Raw genomic sequence first — 23,376 nt, forward strand, 5'->3', positions numbered from 1 at the left:
GCACAGGACTAGGGATGGAGACAGACTTGTGTAAACTGGATTGCAAGAGCTTACTGAGAGTAAATTTTAAGGAGATGGGTGATGAACTCCTTTTTCCTCAACTGGAGCCAGGAGCTGGTGATAAATGAACCTCTCTCCTGCACTGGGACAGCAGCATGGGTTAGATATACTAGGTAATTCTTATTGGATTAAACTCAATGTGATAAAATTGCTTGTTCAAACTCTATTTGATCATTTCCCATGGTGTATGAGGCAAATGGCAAATCCTAAAATTAATTTTTCCATATAAGACTTATAGCTAGATTCTGGAAAGGTGCCAAATGAAAGTTTTCATTCTAATGTCTAATAGTCACAGCATCCCATAGTCAAACTTATAAACCTTACTACATAGGTGATCAAATAAAAACTTAGAGCATCACTGAGAAAGAAGCAAACTTTAAACCAAACTATTTAGTAAAGCACAATGCTTGAGAAGCTCCCCTTGTTTTTGGCCCTCTTGATAAACAAGTCTAGGGGTGGACTTGGAATCTGCATAATTCTGTCCTGAACTTGCCCATCATCTTTCATTCCAGGACCTCAGTTTTCAAGGATGGCATCGGACTACTTCTGTTACATGTTCGGTATTTACAGACTGTGGTTTTACATGCCTGGTGGCCTCCTTGAAAACAGGTATAAGGTCAAACTGTGTTTTAACCTGAAACTCTGAATGTTGTTCTGAATATGTAAATGAACTTTCATGCTGATGTTTCAAACATTTAGCAGTGATGCCACCGTTAATTCAGTCTACCTGGCATTTTCCTTTAAAAATGGTGTTGGAGCTGAGCTGGTATTTGAATCTGAAACATAGAATTGTACCCTGAATGTGCACACTAAATTTTAATCAGATAGCTCAATGTCCAATTAAATTATTGCATTAGAAATTGGTTAACAAACTTCCAAAAACAATGCCACCCCCAACAATAACTGGTTCAGTAACTAAACGAAAGGCCTCATTTCACGTATGGCCCAGTCCTATTTGCTGGCTATGTTGGCGCAAGACCCACTGCCCCCGTGCTAGGTATTGCAAGTGTGCCATAAAGCATGTTTGCGGCACTGTGCAAGTATGGAATGTTGGCAGGAAGACCTGTTCCATCCTGCTGGTGTTGAATCCACACAGATGGTCACTGAAGTACAGTGCTGAGCAGCACAGGGGCAGGGGAGGGTCTAATGGCGGTGGGGAGGGCAGAATGGAGGTGTGTTTCAAAGTGGGGGGAGGGGCAGAGGACCAGGATAGCAGTGGGTTTGGTAGTGCAGGTACACATTGAATCTTATTCCCCCACCTGAGCCGCCTCCCCTCCCCCCCAACATGGGGCTTCTTGGACTTGCAGTAGCAATTTTGCTGGTACAGGTCCATGTAGACCCATTCGGTAGGTTGGAGTTGAACATGGGGTAAGGGAACAAATGTTTCCTTGTCCCAAGGACTCCTCCAGTCTGCTCAAACCCAGCAATGGATACAGTGTGGGTTGTGCAGCCCGGTTGTGCTAGCACTGGATAGGATTGGGCTGTTAATAACATACCATCTCCTTCAGACTCATTTTTAAAATCTCAACAGTTGTTGGCAGCATCTATTGTCCTTAAACTTGCATTCAATAGAGATCATATACCCAAATTGCAGCTATACAGACTTGTATAATGGACATAGTGTATCCAGACTGGGGTGTTGTGTTTTTTTTTAAACACTCTTTGGATATCTCAGACACAGCAGTTTCATATTAACCAAGTAAAAGTAGTCTCTACAGCATTAAAGGAAATGGGAACCTTTAAAGAGGCTGTGGTATCAGAGCTGCCTGTTTAAATTATTCATTTCATCACTATGGGGGACTAAAACACTCTGCAGTATGCAAGAATATCATATGGAGATGGGCTTTGTTTTTCTCTTTTTTCACCAAAAAGCCAACAAATTGGCATAGATTGCTCAATTATGATATTATCCTATTTTGTGTTTGATATACATCAGACAAGGAAGGAAGTTACAAATGCATGTCAATACATGAGCCAATTTTTTTTTCTATTTAAGATTCAGCGACTTCTTCTGATGATCAACAGTTTAACTATGGCATTTCTGCTATGTGCACCCAGTGACCCAAGGGCCAAATATGGTGCCATGAGTTTGCACTCTACTAAACAACTGGTCAAACTAAGTGTACTCTTTTACACTTAGGGTTACTCACTCAGGCCTTCTCAGTCCCAACAGCTCAAGTTCACACACCTCTGGAGAAAGCAACAAGTACTATCTCCCCAGATCAAACAAAAGGTATATTGTCACAGAAGTTGCTCCTGCAGCTGAAAGGAAACTTACACTCATCCAAGGATTCCTTACACAAGCAAGCAAACTCTCCTTTTGTGAGCAGAAGGATGTTCTGACAACAGCGCTGTCCTACACAGTAACCCAAGGTTAGAGCCCAGCTATGCATTCTGTCACTCACAACAAAAGGAGCCACACAAAGTCTGCTGAGAATTCTGAAGCTCCCTCACTGACAGGCAGAGAAACTCAGAGGGGATTGTAGGCAGAACCAAAGGCCACCTTCTTCAGTCTGTGTTTATCTCTGCTTACCTTATTTCTCCTTCAGTGACTAATTGTTCCTAGGGGTGCAAGGGGGAGGAGCAGGAACTAGAAAGAAAAGATGAACATCTTTTGTCTGTCTGTCTGAAAGACAAGATGAACATCTGATGGATGGAGAAAGGCAGCCAGCGGTTTCTGCTTCTATGTGTGCCTGCCTATGATCCCCTCCAGCCTTCTCTGTCTGCCTCTGGGGAAGCTTCAGAATACTCAGTAGTCAGAGACTGGTTGAGACATTTATAATGTCAGAAGTAGCCAGGTAACATGTAGCCAGGCTCTTAAAACACTACCAGAGGCTGGTCAGATGGAATTACAAATGTGACACCTGCATCTAGGAATGTTAAGGGCTGTATCCTTAGGATTCCTTCTGCTGGTGCACGGAAATCTTAGGATACAACCCTAAATGTTTCCTTTTTTCCAGTCCTGTGAATGGTGTTTGCCTGGGTCTGAAAACCTGATTATAAGTGTGCCATTGCATCTGCCCAGTTGCTAGATGTCCAGTTCAAAGACTCCTGCTCACTTGAGCAGAAAAAAAAAAACCCTCAGAAAGAGGGGGGTGATAGTTTGCTATGCTAGGGGAAAAAAGGTCAATACAGCCCAACACCCACACACCAAATCTTCAGGAAAGAGACTTCTATAGGTCTCTCAAACCACACTGGGTTTGGGAGAAGGCAGAAGCAGTGAGGAAAAACTCATTCCTCAAAGCCCTTTATAAAGTGGGAGAAAGTCCCTGCTCTTCGTCCAAATATCCATGTGTAAACCAAGAATCAGTGGCAAATGCAAATAAAGATTGTTGTAAACTAAGCGAATGGAACACTGGATCTGAAATACATTTTCTGTTATGTGCACTGTATCTCACGAATACTATAGGACAATGCTTTTGTATTCCATAAAAATTTTAACTTCACAATGTGGAAGGCAGTACTTGGCTCCACTGCCAGTGTATGGCCTGACCCAGATGGAAGTGGAAATGGCAGTGGTGGGGCGCACCAGTGAGAGTGATGTCACAGCTTCCTGGTTCTTCAAAAGAGGCACAGTTTGGGGAAAAAGGATGCAAAGAGAAGCCTCAGCAGTGGGGAAAGCCACCCACTCCTGTGCATAACAGCCCTTGGAAAAGTGGTGCTTGCAAGAAAAGACTGAAAAGCCTTCTATGGGAACATGTGGCAGCAGTAAGTCACTCTAGCTACCTAAATGAATTAAGCCTGAGACTCTTTCCCTGAAATATGGAACCAGTCTGCTTAGAGTTTCTAAGACCTGCAGTTAGATCTCCCCTATCCCCCAAGCAAAAATCTCTTCACTTTGCATAGCATCCATCATTTCCTTTCCTGAAAAGCAAGGAATCCTTGATCCAAGGGAAGGGTCCCTACTCCAGAGGAATAGAAAGTGTGGTGCTGCCCTTTGTTGCAACAGCAATTTGTCACCTTCTATTTAGATTATGTTCTAGTTTTGCTTTAAGATAATGCAAACTGCGTACATCATCACAAGCACAGCTTAGTTCTATTGCCATTATTTCTCTCAATTCTCCAAGAAGCAGCTCTATGGAATAACTAACCTCTTTGACTACAATTAGGACCAACTCTACCACTGTCATCAATAAATAATCTGATACTACTTTTGATCACAATTTCATTCTGAAATGAATTGATCACCTAAAGACCAAGCCTTTGAACTAAAGTGCCCATTTGTTTGCTCAGAATCTATCTAAAATATCAATACAGCACTCTCCTTTGTCTTTAAAATAATATTCACAATGATCTTATTATACTCCTATATAAGGAGTATCATGAGGAACAGCAGGAAAAGTTACTTTAATGAAACAATTATATAGGTGCTTTATGCTCTCTGCTTCACCATTCTGTATTGAGTATAAATTTGTATTGTAGCCAAATGCAAGCATGATAGTTTGTGCTAGAAAATGTCACACACACTTCTACAGCTTGAAGGAACCCAATTCATAATGCATTTTATAAATAGTTAATGACTCCTATACATAAGCTAACCAGGCAAATCAAGAAATTGTCAACATTTTTAGTCTTAGTTGTCAGTTACCACTGTCGACTGCTACTTTATATGTATGTTTCTAGAAGAGACAGAAGCTTTACAGAGTGTGTAATCCACTGCCTTTTCTGGGCAGCTCAGTGTGAGTTTAAGAGTTCCTATATACAGCTCTCGCCCAACAAAGGGTTGTCAACTACACAAGGTTTTCGGTTCTTTTCCTAGCACTCCATCCTGCTTGTGTGTGCAAGGCACTCTGTACACACAAGGGCTTCACTCTGCTAGACGGAGAAGCATATATGTGTTCTTGATCAGACTCAAAGTGAAAAATATTGTTTTGCGCAGCATGGGAAGAAATGCAAGGTTACTTCAAATTTAGCTTAACAAAGAATGTAGCATTTTTGAAACATTAAGGTACTGAAAACCGAGCTGATACCCCAGAATGAACAAGGACTTAGGGCAATTTCCCTGAACAACCAGGTCAAATGCCTACCACTTCAACAGAGCAATCTGCAGGGTACAGGACACTCTTCATTGACTTTTCAAAGAGAAGGAATAACCCAGAGAAGAGGAACGCTTGCTCCATTCATCGGGTGATCAGGTGCTTTGGCCACTGACCTGACCAAACATTGTGACTCTCGGCACTGCTTAGTTCTGTGATTCTCAACTTTGCTGAGCAGATTCATATTACCTATACAGATACAAAAATACTTTTGGTCGGACCATTGTTTAAGTAGATAGAGGTGGTCATTTATAAGGAAGTGCCATTGTATGCATGCAATGGCTTGGTAGATCAATATCATCCCACCAACTCATAATGAAAGTGTACCATAAATCAGGTGCAAATACATTATTAAAATAGTTGGCTGCATTCACCTCAACATATTATAAAGTATAGAATCAAAGTGTTAAACTAAGCTAGCTAGAAAAGTCAGATTTGACCAAGTTCTGTAATAAGATGACTTATTGCAGTCATCTGGAATATTATTATTGTATCTTATTAAGACAAAGCACACTGCTCATGAAGGTTTGTTTCACATATACAATCCTGAGTAGAGCTTCACTTCTACCTTCCTTTGGGGTCCAAAATACAAAGTGGAGATCACAAAGTCCAACTCATAACCATTCACCACTTAAAAAAAAAAACCCACACAAAAACAAGGAACAGTGTCAGTCTGTTCAGAGACCACTTCAGGAACTGATTTAAATGTACCACAATACCCAGATCTTACGCCAAGGACCAATTTGATTCCAGACAGACATCACTTGGTAAAGGAACAGGATTTTTGCATACTGATTCTCTTAAAGCCCTGTTCAAACAGATACACTTGCTCAGTTCTGTCTGGCAATTTGGCTTTAAACAATCTGTCTGCTTGACCCAAGTCTTAACATTTCCCAACTGAACTGAATATATTCACAGGCAAACACAGCTAAATTAGAAATGAAATGAATTAATTCAGCTTAAACTAATTAAGAACTGTGATCTGCAGCACCACCCCGGTGTGTAATTTTACATGTGAAGCAGAGTACATGTAGCCACAACTATAAGAATTCTGCTAAACTACTAATCTGAGCATAACAATGAAGTTAGCCTATTACTAAATCATATGAGAAGTTAATTTCCATGGCCCACACATGGCAAAGCAATTGCTTAAATTGCTTCACCTGGGAATTTAATACAATGTTATCATCAGACCAGCCACATGGTAAATAGATTTATAATACTTTCCATGTGCTCAGCTATGTTGCATATGAATTAAGCAATGATCTGGTATTACAATAGAATCAGTTCCTTCCCACACCTGGTGGACAGGATTTTTTTTTTTTCTAAATTACTACCTACCCAGCTACATCAACAACATAAAGATGGAAAGCGCAATGGGAAGAGAAAATCTCCATGGCACATGACCAATTTCACATAGTATCCAAATGAGATGTAGATGGGAAATGGTGCCCAAAATTATCAGTCTCCAACATCTGTACAACAGAATTCAGGCTTGCTCATTTCTATTCCATTTTGGTCTAATTTTTCATATTCCATACATTAAATAAAGCATTGACATTCTACAGCATTCATACTAGGGAGAGCAAACACTAGCCAGTTCATCCTACTTAAATAAATTTTCAGCAGTCAGCCCAGTAGCCCTGAGATGGTATTCTTCCATGATGCCTCAGTCTCAGTTCTTATAAAAAAAACTTAACACACACAATTGTTATTCAAGCAACTGTAGAGATACAAAAAGTATACAGATATAGGTTGGTACATTTAGGCAAAGCAGTGTTAACTTCACTTGTGATATATGTCTCAGTCCTGTTCTAAGAATCTTAATGAACTGAATCGATCATCTATTTCAGTGGTGCTCAAACTGTTGGGTTGCGACCCACCTTTGAAATGTAAAAGGATCACTTTCCCCTTAAGGAGAGTGACCTAGAAATGGGTGTCCTGAAGGCACCACAGATTGGAGCCCTCTGCTGCAGACAGGAGGCTCACAGAGGGGGCTGCAAGCTTCCAGGACCTTCTGGGAAGCTGAATAGTACCCCCCAGATACGTTCAAATGCTTTTGAGTGCCTGTGGCACCACTATCGATGCAGTGCCATTGGGACACCGGCTATCCCAGTCCTCACCTTCTCAGACTCCCGGAGAGTTTGAGAACCACTGATCTATTTGCATTGTAGCAATAAAGGAAAATTCGCACAAGCAAAAGATGTTTTAGTTTTGTAGCACTTCCCTTACATTTCAGGTTGCAAGAGAATCAGGCTGGATGGGAAAAGATAATCACATGTTTAGTCATTAATTTACAGTACTTAGATGTGTATCCAACACCATGCCACAGCAGCATGATGCATTAGCAGCATAATGACATCATAATTCTTAGAGCCAGTTTATGCATCAGATATCACATCACAAAATTGCCTAGGGTTTGGAAACCTCATGGTGTGACCGTGCAATCCTTTGTATGTCTACTCAGAAGTAAGCCCCATTAATGAAGCTTACTCCCAAGTAAGTGTTTATAGGATTGCAACCCAAGGCTAGGACCTAAGCCAGTTAGCCATCTAATCTGCTTATTTCCTTCAGGAACAGAAGGAAATAAATTTGCCACATCAGCACTATGACTGGTAGGTAGTGGAAGTTTTCTGAATTTGCTAGTTTATATAAAAATTGAAGAGTCTATTCTTCTGCCATCACTCTTGCCAACACGGCACTGCAAACTCTGGTTCAGTGTCTAGACTTGGGTTTCAAACCTATACACACTTAACTGGGAGTAAACTTAATTAAACTCAATCAAGCCTACTTTTAAATAAATGTGCATAGGATTGTGCTGTTGGTTGCTTACAAACACTGTTAAGTCGAGAATACAACTTTAGGCATGATTCCTAGTATGGCTCCATTTCACTCTGGTCCACCCCGATTGTCACTGAAGTTCCAGCTGCATAACACCTGACAGATTGACAGGATGCGTGTGTGTGTATGTGTGTGTGTGTGTGTGTGTGTGTGTGTGTGTGTGTGTGTGTGTGTCTCTCTCTCTCTCTCTCTCACACACACACACACACACACTCTCCAGTTTAATTTTAAGTGCCATAAAGGAGGTCTGCCTTTCCTTTAAGACACCTAAAGGCTTATCCCTTGAAACTAAGTATTTGTACTTCAAATGTATGCTCTTTTTCCAGAACAGTGAGACTAGAATCTCTGTCCTCCGTTGTCATGCTGGAACAAGCTGATGTATTCCAAATAATGAAATTGGAGGCATCAAGATCCAACCTCCCTCTCTTTCTCCACAGTTACTTTTGTTTGATAACCACACTGTACAGTCCACAGAGATTTTCACTATTGCTACTGAAAAAAATTATTATGGTAATACCTCCAAACACACCAGGGATACATTCCCAGAAAACTATAGGTACTAATTGTAACACTGTTCTAAGGTACATTCATTCATAGCACTGTACTGATTAGTACATTCTGTTCAAGTCTGCTGTATAACTGACCACCACTGCCATCACTTCTCCTACATGGCATTGGTGGAAGACAATGAGAGGGGCTACTCCTAGGAAAATGAGAAAGGTAATAAATCATCACTGAGACCGACAGGCTTCTTGTTGAAGATGGCATCTAGGGTAGATTGTCTTGCCTTTTGGTTCCTGTCTGACAGCTCAATCCTATCCACACTTTCCTGGGAATAAGCCCCATTGATTCTAATAGGACTTACTTTTGAGTAGACATGCATAAGATTGGGCTGTGAAACATTCGCTGGTTACAAGTGATCAGGCCCCAGAGTACTCTGTTGTCATTCGCAGGACAATAGCCAGAATATGCAGTTTCCATTAGCTGAAAATTTTATGGATTTAGCCTTTAAAAAAAAATACTGTAAAAATTATACCCAAGATAAAGAGCATTATGATAAAGAAAGCTACAGAAAACAGCATTTTTGGAAAATTAGAGCCCAATCCTCCTTCATCCCCACTGGTGCTGAAAATGAGCATGCCATATCCAGTGGGGGGGGGGGAGTGGGAATCAGGAGGCTTTGGAGGGTAAAGGAAATTTAAATTCTTTACCCTTTGTAAGCCTCCTGCTCTGCAACAATTCTCCTTGGACCTCTACCATCACTGGAGCTGGTGCAAGTCTGAAGAGAGAAAGGGAGTGAAGAGGCAGCTGACAGAGGGGATAGGATCCAGTGCATGCCATCACCGCTGATCCATCCCCTCCGGAAGCCTCCGCACCTCCTGTTCTGCCTCCCTCCTGCCACTGCCAGCCACCTGCACTGCCACTTTATGACAGTGGAAGCCTCTTCCACTGTTGTATATTGTTCCCCCAACAACCCAATCTGGAATAGGATTGTGCTGTTTGTGTAATATGGTTCAACTTAAAGAGTTTTGCAATAACTGCAAAGTTATATCATTTTTAATCCTGGCTCATCATTCCAAATAGGTTTGCAATCAAAACCTTACAAGGAGGAACCACATCAGTGTGATTCCTTTTAGTAACATTTGAACTTAAAGGAAAACAACAACCACAACAGCGGAGAAGTTGTCCTTGCATATTACCAAAGAGTGACCTAAAGACACATAGGGCAGTGTTTCGCAAACTGTGGGTCGGAACCCACCAGGTGGGTCGCAAGCTAGTTTCATGTGGGTTTCCCATTGATTTCAATATTTTATTTTTAACAGATTTGACTTGATGCTACCATGGTATGTGACTGCATTTGGGGAAATGTTATAGATCTGTACTTTTAACAAGTTACCATGTATATTCTTTTAACAATGACAGTAACTGGGACTTATTTCTGGTAAGCGTGGGTAGAATTGCAGCCTAGGATTGTTAAAAAATCTTCTGGCTTGATGATGTTACTTCCAGTCATGACATCACTTCTGGTGGGTCCCAACAGATTATCATTCTAAAAAGTGTGTCCCGGTGCTAAATGTGTGAGAACCACTGACATAGGGGAAACAAACGCTTGCAATCATATTTCACAGGATCTTTTCCAAGTGGACGTTACATTTTAATGACTAGTTGTAGAGATACGTTGTAATAATTCAAACAGTTCAGTGACACAACTTCTCAGGTACAGGTATACAAGCTGAGTCTCATTATTCGAGAGGGCTCTGTTAACTCTCCGCTTGCATTCCCTTGGATGACAAAAAACCCACTAAAGCAAATCAATTAAAAAAAACAAAGACCTTATGAAATGCATACAGAGGCAATCAGTCTCTTTCCAGACGCTTAGGCTTCACTAGGAGGCAACAATCCCTCTACCAGGAGCTAAAGTGAGGGGGAAAGAATGGAGAAGGTGATAATCACTGCCATTAAGCCTTCTTTCATGTGCTCAGGGGGAAGGGAGGGGTTTGCCTTGTGCCTGAATGATTGATGGATTGTCATCCAGCTGCCCTCTCTCTGATTAATGAGACAATTGTTAAAGGACTGTTTTCCTTTAATATAAAGGGTACTTATCAGTGTTGAGATAGAAAAATCTGTGGATAATTAGGTTATACCTGTTATCACTTGCATGACCGTCTCTCTACAACAGTAAAAAGCAGTTTTTTAAACTGATTTCAAAGGGGTGCATTTTTCCCCTTCTCCAGGGATCAGCACATTCCTTCTCATTTGCAGTGGCCATTCGTGTTGAGTCAAATCCATGTATAAAAAATCAGTGTATAACAAGGTTGGACCTGTATTCACAATTTTCCATCACATTTCAACACTGCTGTTGCTAATGCTTCAAAAATAGTGCACACACTTGAATCAGAACATGGATATTTTCTGAGAATAAGGGCATAATCCTAACCAGGTCTACTCAGAAGTAAGTCCTATTTTGTTCAATGGGGCTTACTCTCAAGAAAGTGTGGTTAGGATTGCAGCCTAACCCAATAACACACCACTAAGGTTTCTCTATTCAGTCTCCTTGTTTGAAGAGAAATTGCCTGTGTTTAATAATTTTTTAATGGTTACAATTAGGCTTTGAAGTCTAAAGCATATTGAAAGAGGAGCAAGTTCCTACCTCCGTTTCACACTAGACAGCAGGCAAGCATTATTGGGAAAGATCTACTGAGGGCATGCTGTGCAAAGTCGATAGTTAACATGCTATAATACTTGTCAATTCTAGAGATGTGGCATTTTGTAGTTTCTTACAAGTTGATGAGGAGCTATTTTTGTTTCCTATCAAGTGAAGGCCAATAAACTTTCTGTAATGATAAATTTTCTGTAACAACAGAAGTGTTCATTCATACTCTGGAACAACATTTCTTTTTAATGTTTCTTTCAATACAAATATGCTTACTTTACATGTTACTCAATGTTGTTACTCACAATCACAGTCTACCAAAACTCTAATCATTACTACTCGCCTAATTCCAAAATTCTGAATCCACCCCAGACCTGAAGCAACCCTACTTATAAACACATGAATTCTGTGATCTAGTACTCTGCCAGACAGAACTGTCCTTGCTCTAAGAAGAAAGGCACAGGAAAAGGAGAGATTGGAGTATATCTATAGAATAACTTTTATAACATCTGAGATCTCAATTATCAATTGAGAGCCCAATCCTATGCATGTCTACTTAGAAGTAAGTCCCATTAAAGTCAATGGGGTTAACTTCTAGGAAAGTGTGGATAGGATTGGGCTGTCAGTCATTTCTTGGATTGGAAGTATCTGCTAACTATAAGAAGTGAGCTATTATAAACTTGTTGGAACAGGCAAAAGGCAAAAAGTCCATCTCAAAATTTCTGAAATAAAACTGGATAAGTTTTTCAGAATCCCAAGCTTTATTTTTGCAACTTTTTAAAAAAGAAGCTTCTAGTTTTTATATCTATACAGAAAAACAACAGTTTCTGAGCAACATCTGCTTAAAAGAAAGGCACATAAAACAGGCTGACTCAGTTCCACTAAGTTAAGGGGAAGTTTTATCCTCTCACCAGTTTTACTACATCTTAGAACAGGACTTTGATGAGCGACTAAGATGATTACGGGGCTGGGGCACCTTCCTTATGAGGAAAGGCTACGGCGTTTGGGCCTCTTCAGCCTAGAAAAGAGACGCTTGAGGGGGGACATGATTGAGACATACAAAATTATGCAGGGGATGGACAGAGTGGATAGGGAGATGCTCTTTACACTCTCACATAATACCAGAACCAGGGGACATCCACTAAAATTGAGTGTTGGGCGGGTTAGGACAGACAAAAGAAAATATTTCTTTACTCAGCGCGTGGTCGGTCTGTGGAACTCCTTGCCACAGGATGTGGTGCTGGCGTCTAGCCTAGACGCCTTTAAAAGGGGATTGGAAGAGTTTCTGGAGGAAAAATCCATTATGGGGTACAAGCCATGATGTGTATGCGCAACCTCCTGATTTTAGGAATGGGTTAAGTCAGAATGCCAGATGTAGGGGAGAGCACCAGGATGAGGTCTCTTGTTATCTGGTGTGCTCCCTGGGGCATTTGGTGGGCCGCTGTGAGATACAGGAAGCTGGACTAGATGGGCCTATGGCCTGATCCAGTGGGGCTGTTCTTATGTTCTTATGTTCTTATATAGATTTTGAAGCAGTAAAAGGAAGCATGGGCAGCTTCTGCATCCCTTTCTTCCAAGTGGAGAAGGAAGGTACATATTGCCCAGATGCAACAGCAGAATTTTCATCTTCTGTTTTGCATGACAGACAAAAATGCAGGCATCTGGCAATAGGACTAACTTTGAGGGAGCTACAGGGACATTCGAAAAAACCTCAATACAGTTGTCAAGGTAAAATTACTATGAAGCCCAATCCAGAAATACAAATGGCTTGAACCAAGAACATACCACTAAGCTAAGGCCCTTCATCTTTTAGGGTCTTGTATCTGTGGGTTTAATTCATGTGAGATTTGCAACCACACATTCGCTGCAATCCATGGCTTTCTTCATGGTAAAAGCCATGATAGACCCTCCTCCTGTGTCACCAATCATCTTTTGGTTGACATGCTGTGTCTGCAGGTATCCCAGCAGCATTTGTCAGCCAAAAGTACTGGGAACCTCCCCTGATGGTTTGCTTGTCAAGGGGCAGTAACCGTCTTGCTTTTGCCAGTGACAGCAGTCTTTCCATGCTCCTTGCTTTCTGTGCCTTCTGAAAAGCTATGCATAGGATTGAGTCAACAAGTCCTTTTTCCTGCCTGGGGAGAGAAAAGTCACTGTTGTCGTCTCCTTGCGCTCTCTGCCTTGGCTGCCATCCTTTCCTGGGAGTAAAACCCACTGAACATAATAGAATTTCCTTCTGAGTAGGCATGGACAGAATTTTAGCAGAAAGCCCCTCTTCCTGCCTGGAGAGAAAAAGTTGCTGCACCACTTTCTTGCTCTGTGAATCAGCTGGGGAAGCCTCCATCCATTCCCCTTGAAACAGATGAAGTGAGGAATGGTCACAGTAGCCCCCTCTGCACTGTACTGTGACTCTCCCCACCAAGCACACGTGTATGTGTGCGCTTATCCCAGAGGCAGTCCTCCCTTTTGACTCTGGTTTGCCTGCTACACAGGCTGCTGCTCTGATTGAAACCAATATGCCCCTGGAGTGAGAAGAGGATTGCAGTTTGAGCTGTGGATACACACACGACCCTCCTGTATATATGCCCTAAGTGCATTGCATATCAAAGAGATCAGGGCGGGTCTCTTGGAAGAAGAAACCAAACCGAAGTGCCAGACACAGGAACAAATGACATACCGAAGTGCACACAAAGACACCAGGAGGGAGACAGCCAAGAACGAATGCCATGGGGGGGGGGGGGGGAGGAAAGATGTCATTACTGCCTTATTACTCTCTCTGCCATCCTATATATACTTTCCTGGGAGTAAGTCCCACTGAACACAATCGGACTTGCTTCTGAGTAGGCATGCATATAGTAATACAAACAGATGGTATCTTACCATGCTGAGCTTTGTTAGGAACTGGGCTTAAAAGGAACTGAACTTTGTAGTTTTAAAACTACAATCAAGTCATGTATATGAGACTGCAGACGGTGCCCATCTTCAAGTATCTGAACAGAAAAGAAAAAGAACTATTCCCACTTGGCAACACGTACAATAGAAAAAGACATGCTCTTACACATTTGGACACATATCTGAAAAACAGAACTCTCTTCAGTTTGCTACAGTCAAATTATAACTGAGATACAATACCACAAATGGCTGTTAAAATATATCCAATGAAATATTATGCAAGTCCTGTATTGTCTTTCTAGAAACCCCACCTTTGCTACTAAGAAAAAAGGGGAGTTGACAGATAGCACTGTACTAAGATGCAATCACAACTGATCCCTTAGTACAGGCGTGAGAATTTATAACACCCACATATGTGCAAACAGCAAGAAAACCTTGACTGGAAATTGTTTTGGCTTTACATCCTATAGTCAACAAGCCCAAATGGTAAAATTATGGCCAGTTAATAATTCTAGTCCCTATAATGCTTGCAAGAAGAGTGCTGTCCCTCCAAATACACAGTCTCAACTCTCGGGTGTCCACTTGCATATACTACAAACATAGAATTTAGGGAATTTTAAGTGCAGATTGTTTTCGGATATCATATGTCAGTGACTGTAATATCAAAACTACTTTCAGTGCTGTTGTAAGCAAAGTGGGAAATATGTCATATGTCTTTCATTCTCTCACTCATATTTGTTTCAGCTGTGGAAGATGTTCCTTATCTGTGGCTGCACATTTAGTTCAGCCAGCAAGACCCACAATTATATACCACATTCCATAGATAGGTTTTATGGAACGCATACTTTATTCCATGTATAAATAGAAATATGGAGTTGAGTCCCCAAGTTTTGCCTTTCTCTCTCATGCAGTAGAGGTATACTTTCAGATTTACTTTCTAGAGTAGGCCAGATCTGAAAGCCAAAACAGACCCTTAATATAATTATAATTTGGAATTACTGAATTACATGGTTCAGTGAAATCAATAATGGTTGGAGCATGAAATGAAGCAAGAAAGCAGACAACTTACCACATGCTTCTTTGAAATCATTCCTATTTTCTTATAGGTTAGAGATTCTCAATTGTTTTCACAAAGGTTAGGTACTACCCTACCATTTCAAATAGATTGCTACCCATGCATACGTATGTTTGTTTGATATGGAGGAATATCAGGAATATGGAATACTGCTTTGAGATCTACAAACATTGCTCCATCCTTGCCATTCAGTTCTCTTTTATCTTAGGGGCCCCAAGCTGTAAGATTAGACACCTGCCTAGATTGAACAGTCATAGAAATAGATTTTTTGCTGTCCATTCAATTTGAACAGAGGGGCTTACAAAAGGAACACTCACAGAAGCCCACATCTTATACATATTTTTTTCAAAGTCATCTTTATTCCATATGAATAAAAATTACTAGAAACAACAGATTCTAAGTAGGAATCTGCATGAAAGCAGATTAACAGTGTTTTTGTAGTTCGTTATAGCTCCCTTACTATAATAATACCAATGACTACTTTATTGTATTAAGCTTGCAATCCTATACTTCCCTAGCAGCAAGATCCATTGAAATTAATGGGGATTACTTCTGAATAGACATGCATAGGATTGTGCTGTAAGATCCTTTCCATGTGTACAATAGCACACACTGCCCAAATCATAGCAAATCACTGACAGTGGGGAGAAGAAGTCAAATCAAACATCAAGTGTTAACCATTTTTCTTACATCGCACAAGACCTGGTTTCTTGAGAGTGACCTTATGCACCATCATGTTAGTGAATACATACTCTTGTAAAAAGTTTATGTACACAAAATTTCCCAAATCATACATTCACCAATATGACTGTGCACAAGGTCACTGTCAGGAAAGTGGTTTGTGCCTCATATTAACTTTGCTGCTTCCACTTCATTTTCCATTCCTCCTCACAAGAAGTGTAAAATATACATATATTTTTTACAAAGCAGTCAAGTCAATGCACTACACTTTTCCGATAAAGTTATTTCATTTTTTAATATTCGTTAACAGCCCTTTGGGTTTGCTAAAATTCCTTACAAGAAAGGCAGAGATTTACAAAGATAGCAGTTCAGAAATTTGATAACTGTTGTCCCAGAACTTACTGGGGCTAAAGTTATGACTTAACTCAAAGCCTGGGAACAGAGAACCACTAAATTACTAATTCTGCTCATTCTGTTGTCTTAGCTGTGGCTCTCTGTTCTTTTTCACAAGGACTGATCGCATGTTTGGGCACTAATTTGTGTTCGTAAGAACATACAAAGTTCATCCATTGTAGCAGTATTTCTACATGGAAAGCTGCTCTCCTGGGTATCAGCTGGGGGTCTTGCCTAACCTCACTGGGAGATGGCAGAGATTCAACCAAGGTTCTTCAGAAATGCAATGGATATGCTCTACCCCTGAAGTTAGCTCCTCCCCAAGTAATGATAGTCAAGTTTTATTATCACAAGACAAAGATAGTATTATCTGAAAATGAACATTTCCAATAATATTACACAAGATGTTTTTTTTAAGTGAATAGCTGCGCAAAATATTTTTAATGTCTGTATTAAGGATCACATCTAAATGATCCTTAAGTTCTTTGTTTTTGGTTGTACAGCTCAGGGCACAATCCAAAGGGCGCCTTGGGCCGGCATAAGAGGGTCGCAAACGTGCCATAAAGCACATTTGTGCCTCCATGCGGGGAAACCAGACCAGCGCTCTGAGAAGCGCCGGCCTGCGGAGGCTGGCATAAGCCTCTGCCGCGGCTTCCCCGCAGCCACTTGTGTCAGTGCACTCGCGCCAACACAAGCAGCAAAGATAAGCATGGGGGCAGGGAGGAGGAGGGAACAAGGCATTTCTGGGGGGGTGGCAGGCGATGGGCGGCCCTGGGGGCGGGCGCATGGGGAGCGGGAGGCAGGGTTGGGACCCAGCAGTTATGCCAGATCGCAACCCCCATCCCCATGGAGAATGGAGCGGCTTCAAGCCACTCCACTCTCCTTGGACTTGCACTACCTCCAGAGGTGGCGCAGGTCCGAGGAGACCCACTGGGGACAACAGCCCTTACCCAGGGGTAAAGGGAAGAGTTTCCCTTTGCCTCTGGCTGAGCCGCTGCTGCCCAAAAACCCACATTGGATACAGCGCAAGCCTCCTGGCTTGCCTGCTCCAGTGTGGGTTTGGACTGCGCCCTCAATCAACACAGTATTTCAATGTTACACTCTTCCCTCTTTGTTTGTTTGCTATATGGATTTTCACTTATCCATACTGTGCATATTAAGATCATCCCTCTTTATCTGTGCCAAGATTTTCCATATAATGTCCAGGAATGGCAGGGAAATAAAGGAACAAGTCCCAAACGGAGGCAAGGCCAACCTTCTATTTTACCCAAAGGGTACATACTTCCTCTCCAGCTCTGCAAAAACAGGAGGGGACAAATTTGCCTTGCATGCCCAGGAAGGGGTTCCAAGAAGTTGGATCACATTTTGGATTTCTCCTGTCTCCAGGGACAGAGATCTAGAAGCAGTGTTGGGAAACTCCAGCATGGTTTGACTCTAGTTGAGTCGCTGAGTCACTGCCCCCTGTGATTTGACTCAAAAAAGTGTCCTAATGGGGGCACTTTCTGAGTCGCCGAGTCACCCTTTAGTGACTCTAAAAGTCGAGTCGCCCCCCCCCCTTTAAAAAGCCTGCCGTGGAAAAAATGAGGCTGCTGCCAGGCTCTGTGTGTCGGAGCTCTCTTGGAACACTCCCCTGATATGCCCACCCATCTGTAAACAGGATGGGAGGGACTGCGACTGGGAAGGAAGCTGCAAGAGGGAGGAGGAGAGTCACAAGCAGCAGCTGGGAGGTTTGCCAGGATGACCTGATCCCTGGAAACTACTCAGAAGTAGTCCCACTTTAGCTGGTCATTCAATGAGGTTTGCCCCCACCCAAGTAACAATACAGCCAAGCCATGAGGTTAGAAAACAGAATCAAGCAAAAGAGTTTTCTCCCACCTCCCTGGAATTCTGCAGCCAATTGTAGGGCAAGAACCCCCTTGTGCTGTGACTCCCTCAGTCAATAAAAATATGAAAATGTCCCCTTTTTCCAATGAATGTTGGTTCTTTCACAGAAGGGCAAGACAATCCGGTTCCCCTACCTGGGCTTCTGCAGCCAATTATAAGGCAATAATTATTGCCTCCTCTCCTCCCTCAGCCAATAAAAATATCACAATGCCCATAGTTTGTCCAATGATCATTGGTTCCTTCCTTCCTATCAGAGATGGGGGAAAAGAGCTCACTCCCGCCGCCTCCCCCCCTCCACCCAATTCATTCACCTTTCCTTGCCTTCCAGCTGGAACTCCCTGCTGCTCGCTGGTCAGAATGACAGCCCCACAAGGTTCCACGTGGCAAAAACAGTAAGCAAGCATCCCCAAACACAGACTCGAGTCAGCACACATGGGCACACACAAATGCCAAATCAGGGGGGCCCTGATTTGAGTCTTTTTCAGAGTCTTCCACATGCGTGACTCAAGAGTTGCCAAGTCCCTGAAAAACATGCATTTTCACTACTCAAGTCTGAGTCACTTGACTCGAGTTCCCAACTCTGTCCAGAAGCATCACCTTTATCAGGTGTGCTCCTGCAAGCTTTAGGGCAAGTATTCTTTAGGACCCTCGGAGGATTGAGCACAGCTGGGGAAGAGGCAGTCTCCTTTGTGAGAGATGCACTGCCTCATGGGTAACATGAGCCCATGCTTTTTAAAGCAAGTGCATTACATGTTCCCTTTTACAACTTATCTGTTTTGGTGCAGTATTTCTACAAATTAATGGGAATATGGATCCTAAAGAATAGAAAAAGATGAAAAACTTTTCCCAAAAGTGGAAGAACAAGTGAAGCATAAGAGAAGTTCACAGTTTGCAACTAAAGCTTGAGGTGCTGTACCTTATTATGTGATGCTGGAACTTCTGAAACATTTTCATCATTGGCTTTAACAGTTTACTGATGCTGTACAAAGTTGCTACTAATTGCTATTTATCCTATTTTATCATGCCATACAACTTTTTCCTTATGGTATTAGGCATTTAGGGTGCTTCATGAACAAGTATGAATATATCACACTGTTAGACTCCTGCTATCTCTTTTAGCACCTCAATACAAATGAACAACATTCTTCATCTAGCCAAGTATTGTCTTCATGACTTGGTGAATAAACAAAGAGAGGTTCAGGCTGTGAAACTAGGAAGGGAATAGGGGGATAAGAGTGTATTGAAGAGGTACAAAAACTTTGCTACCTGTCTGCTCTGCCAAATTGGGGGGGGGTCCCCTTGCACCCCAGGGTGCCCAGTCTTTGCAGGGCCTTGACTCCTGCCACCAAATTGCCTGCCACTATCTGCTGAATGCAGCACTCTAATGGGGGGTTCCTTCCCATGAGGTCTCAGAATATACCCTCGGGAGGGGTTGAGGGCCCAATCCTATTCAACTTTCCAGCACTGGTGCAGCCACAATGCAGCCCCGAGGTAAGGGAACAAATGTTCCTATACCTTGAGAAGGCCTCTGTGACTGACTTTCCACCACAGGATGCAGTGCACACCCCATTGGCACAGCTATACCAGCACTGGAAAATCTGATAGGATTTGGCCCTCAGTCTCACCCTGAGTCCTCCTCCAGGACCGCTCCTCTGGTCACAGCGTTGGCTAGTGAATCCTCACTTAACTTATTGAGCTTTTTTACCTCCTGCCCTGCCTCCTTGCATCGTCCACCTGACAATACTGCTTCCTGGGACTTCCTCCTGTGCATAAGAGACTCTGCTTCAAGGTGGGCAGAATGGCAACTATTTGGCTTTTGAGCACCAGCCCCCAGAGCTCCACTCTGTTGTCTGTTGGCTCAGTCTGTGTGCATGACAGTGCCAGGGCCACCATGGCTGTTGTCTTCAGCGCACGGAAGCACCTGGTTTGTTCACATGAGGGTCTGGGATCTTGCTGGTGCTGGCTCTCCATCAGGTGTCTAGCCTCCTTGCTTCAATGTGCAGTAGGTGGCTCCCCTGACACAACCCAAAAAGAATATACTGTAATCTGGATGTTCTTACTGTATTTAGAGGACACACACACACACACACACACACACACACACTTTAGTGGCGTATCATACATATTGAATAATTCAAAAGAAAGGGAAAGTAAATTTCGAAGGAGTTCCCTAAACAAACTGGTATGCTGCATTTAAAATTTCACTACAGCCAAAATGAATGAAAATGAGTACAAGCCCTGTTAATATTTTACGTGTGCACAGAACTGAATGCTATTTGCATCTATTAAAGTGAAATCAGGATATATTTTTAAAAACTGATCCTTGATCAAATGATTCCAGCATGTAATATGTGGGGGCTTTGAAGCATACATGGCCTACCTCTGTGTCTGGGTGTCCCATTCTCTTCTACGGGATGGGGAATGTTCTGTACTCACAAGTGAACGTTATTCTATTTTTAGAAAATAACAAAGCTCTGCAGATCGGGGACCTGAAGTATTTTGGACCACACACTTTTTGTGAAGAGTAAGTCTAAAGGGAACCTGAGTGGATGTTACTGAAAGAGCATGAATCAACACCTTATGTGCCAAAATTTAATGCTCTTCAGGGAGTGTGCTTTATTTTGCAACAAGGCTATGTTTTCAATATGCACTCCAGGATTACATCTCTCTGTCATGCTCCCTTCAAAATCACTGTAAAACTGGTGTTTGGTGTAACATAACAACTAGATCTATGAGGGCACAATCCTAACTGCACCCTGAGCCAGCACAAGAGGGTTTCAAATATTCTGTAAAGCAGGCTTGTGCCTTCTTAGGAGACAGCTAGGCCGGTGCACCTCCGTGCGCTGGCTCACAAAGGCTGCATCCAGCCTCTGCTGTGCTGACAGAAGGTAAGTTCACACCAGCCGAGCTCAGTTAGCGCAGGGGTCTGGAGGGGCATGGGGAGGGTGTGGAGGGCAGGCAAGCCTATAGGTGGGCAGGGAGCGGGAGACAGATCCTAGCCCCGTTCCCAGGCAGCGCAGAGCAGCTCTGGGCTGCTTGGTTCTGCGCCACCTCTTTAGGTGGCGCAGATCCAGGTAAACCCATTGGGCCACTGTGGCTCTCCCCGAAGTACAGGAAATTTTTTCCCCTTGGTTCGGGGCCAAACCTCAGCTAGCCCAAAACTTGTGCTGGATACAGCGCAGGTCCACCAGCCTGCCTATTCCAGCGCAAGTTAAGATTGCACTGCCAGTCTATGAGTTGCAAACATGGATTAGCAGAGGTGGATTCTCTTCGCCCTGACTGCAGCTAAAAGGCTTATATTGAAAACATGCTACTTTTCTCTTAACTTTATCTACTTTTGAGTCAGTTATTTAGAAAAAGACAACTTTGTATGGAGAAATTTTTGGATATTTGGAAGCCTTTCTTAAATGCATGTTTATAATGCATCATTAATGATCTTTTTTCTTCCTCTTTTTTCCTTTCTCTTCCTCTTTTAAAAATGTTGTACCGATATTTTGATTTGCAATGTTTTCATTGTATTATGTGTATCACAATAAAAAAAATTAAAAAACATGGATGACCCCAGTTTAAATGACCACCAATGGCTTCGAATTATTAGAGGCCTTTGGGCAAGTCACTCACTCTCATTCTCAGCTCCTCCTCTTAGCAACAAGCAGTTTATAATATTGGCCTACTTTACAAGGCTACAGTAGGGATTAATGAGCTACTGTATGTGAAATGGTTTCAATACCTGATATTCACATTTACATAGTGCTTTCTATGTTAAATTCTATTACCACAGAATGTTGGGAAAACATTATAATGAATATGACTTATTAGTTCTTTTAGCTTAGAAAGCATTGCAATGTCATAAGAGGAACAAGTAGTTACCAGACCTTCTGTAGGCAGGAGCTGTAGCTTGAAGGCATCCACATGCTTTGCATGTATAAAACTCCCAAATACAACCAAGCATCATCAGATTAACACCTCAGCAGGGCTGGGGAAGACCTTGGAGAACCACTGGCAATCAGAACAGACAATAGTTGGCAAAATGAACCAATGTTTAGATTCACCGTACAATTTACTTTATTTATTTTTTTTTAATAAAAGACTACACCTATAATCTCATACTGGGTACTATCTTTTAAAGGTATCTGTTCTAATATCAGTTGACTTCAGCACAAGAGTGCTACCTGCATTTCTGCCCCAAGCAAAGTCTAGTGACAGTACCACTCTAAGGTGGAGTCATGTGGTCACTTTTATTTCATGATAGCTCTTTGGGGGGATGACGACAAGAGAGACTGCCAAATGGCTCCTTAATGGGCTCATATACCAATTAAAAATTGTGACAAACAAGGCAATTTCATTATGCTTGACAAAAAGAACTATGACTTTTTCCTAAGAAAGGAAAAGGCACCCTATAAGTGCCAATAAAGTTTTGGCCTGGGAGAGAATCGAAAGTTATATGAGTTTTGCATTAAGCAGCTCACTTGAAAACATGCAATTACTCTGACAGGGGTTACCCATGGAAAGGCAACCCAAAACCAGTACTCTGGACCAGAAAAACTCTTGTCATGGTTTCTTCCTCTCTGCATTTCTCCTCTTTCTCATTCATATTCTACTAAGGCTACATCCTATGTCTTGCAAATGAACTTAATTGAAATCAGCAGTTAAACTTTAGATTAGCTATTATGAGGATTAGAATCAGAGAGACAGAGCCTGACCAACCAGCTCAGCCCTTCTAGGGAGCAGAATCTTTCATACAGTTCAGCTGCTAGTACCTACAGGAAGGATGACACTTCTAAAGGCATTTTGTCTGCTGAATTAACTTAAATAAGTGCTGTGAGAAAAGCTGACTCTTTTAGACAAGCTGTAAGATCGATTACTCCTCAAAAATCCCAGAAAATTTACTTCCCAAATCCGAAAGGTCCCTCAGAATTACAATTTCTGGGCCCAGTGCAGGAATGCAAGCAGTTATTGCTTATTTTAAAAAGAACCTTTGCTGACACCTAGCAGACAGAGTTTTAATTGCAAGTTTTTCTATATTTTGGCAGACCCTATACTAGGCGGTCAACAGAGGAATTCAGACACATGCACAAAAAGAACACACATTGGAATAACAAAGGATGCAATCCTGCACATAGTTACATGACCTTAGCAAGGGCACTTAGAAAAGCAGCTGTGACTGCAGTTTACATAGTTATGTATGATAAATATCCATAAACAAAATGTTAACAAATGACTTCAAAAAGATCTGCGGTGAAACTGAATTACCTGTTCAACCCAAATAATTCTACTAATTCCAAATATTTCTTTTTAATGTGGTCTTATATGTGGTCTTATCCTAAGAGATCACAGTGGCTGCCCTGTTTGCAATGCTTCAA

At 42.0% G+C, this 23,376-nt stretch overlaps 1 protein-coding gene across 5 annotated transcripts in view; it reads right to left on the reverse strand.

Moving 5' to 3' along the window:
* VTI1A (vesicle transport through interaction with t-SNAREs 1A) overlaps positions 1 to 23,376 on the reverse strand; it is a 309,951-nt gene that overhangs the window by 244,648 nt on the left and 41,927 nt on the right. The gene's annotated exons all lie outside the window — the stretch shown is intronic.

This window comes from Tiliqua scincoides, chromosome 3 (assembly GCF_035046505.1).
Source record: "Tiliqua scincoides isolate rTilSci1 chromosome 3, rTilSci1.hap2, whole genome shotgun sequence".
NCBI lineage: Eukaryota > Metazoa > Chordata > Lepidosauria > Squamata > Scincidae > Tiliqua > Tiliqua scincoides.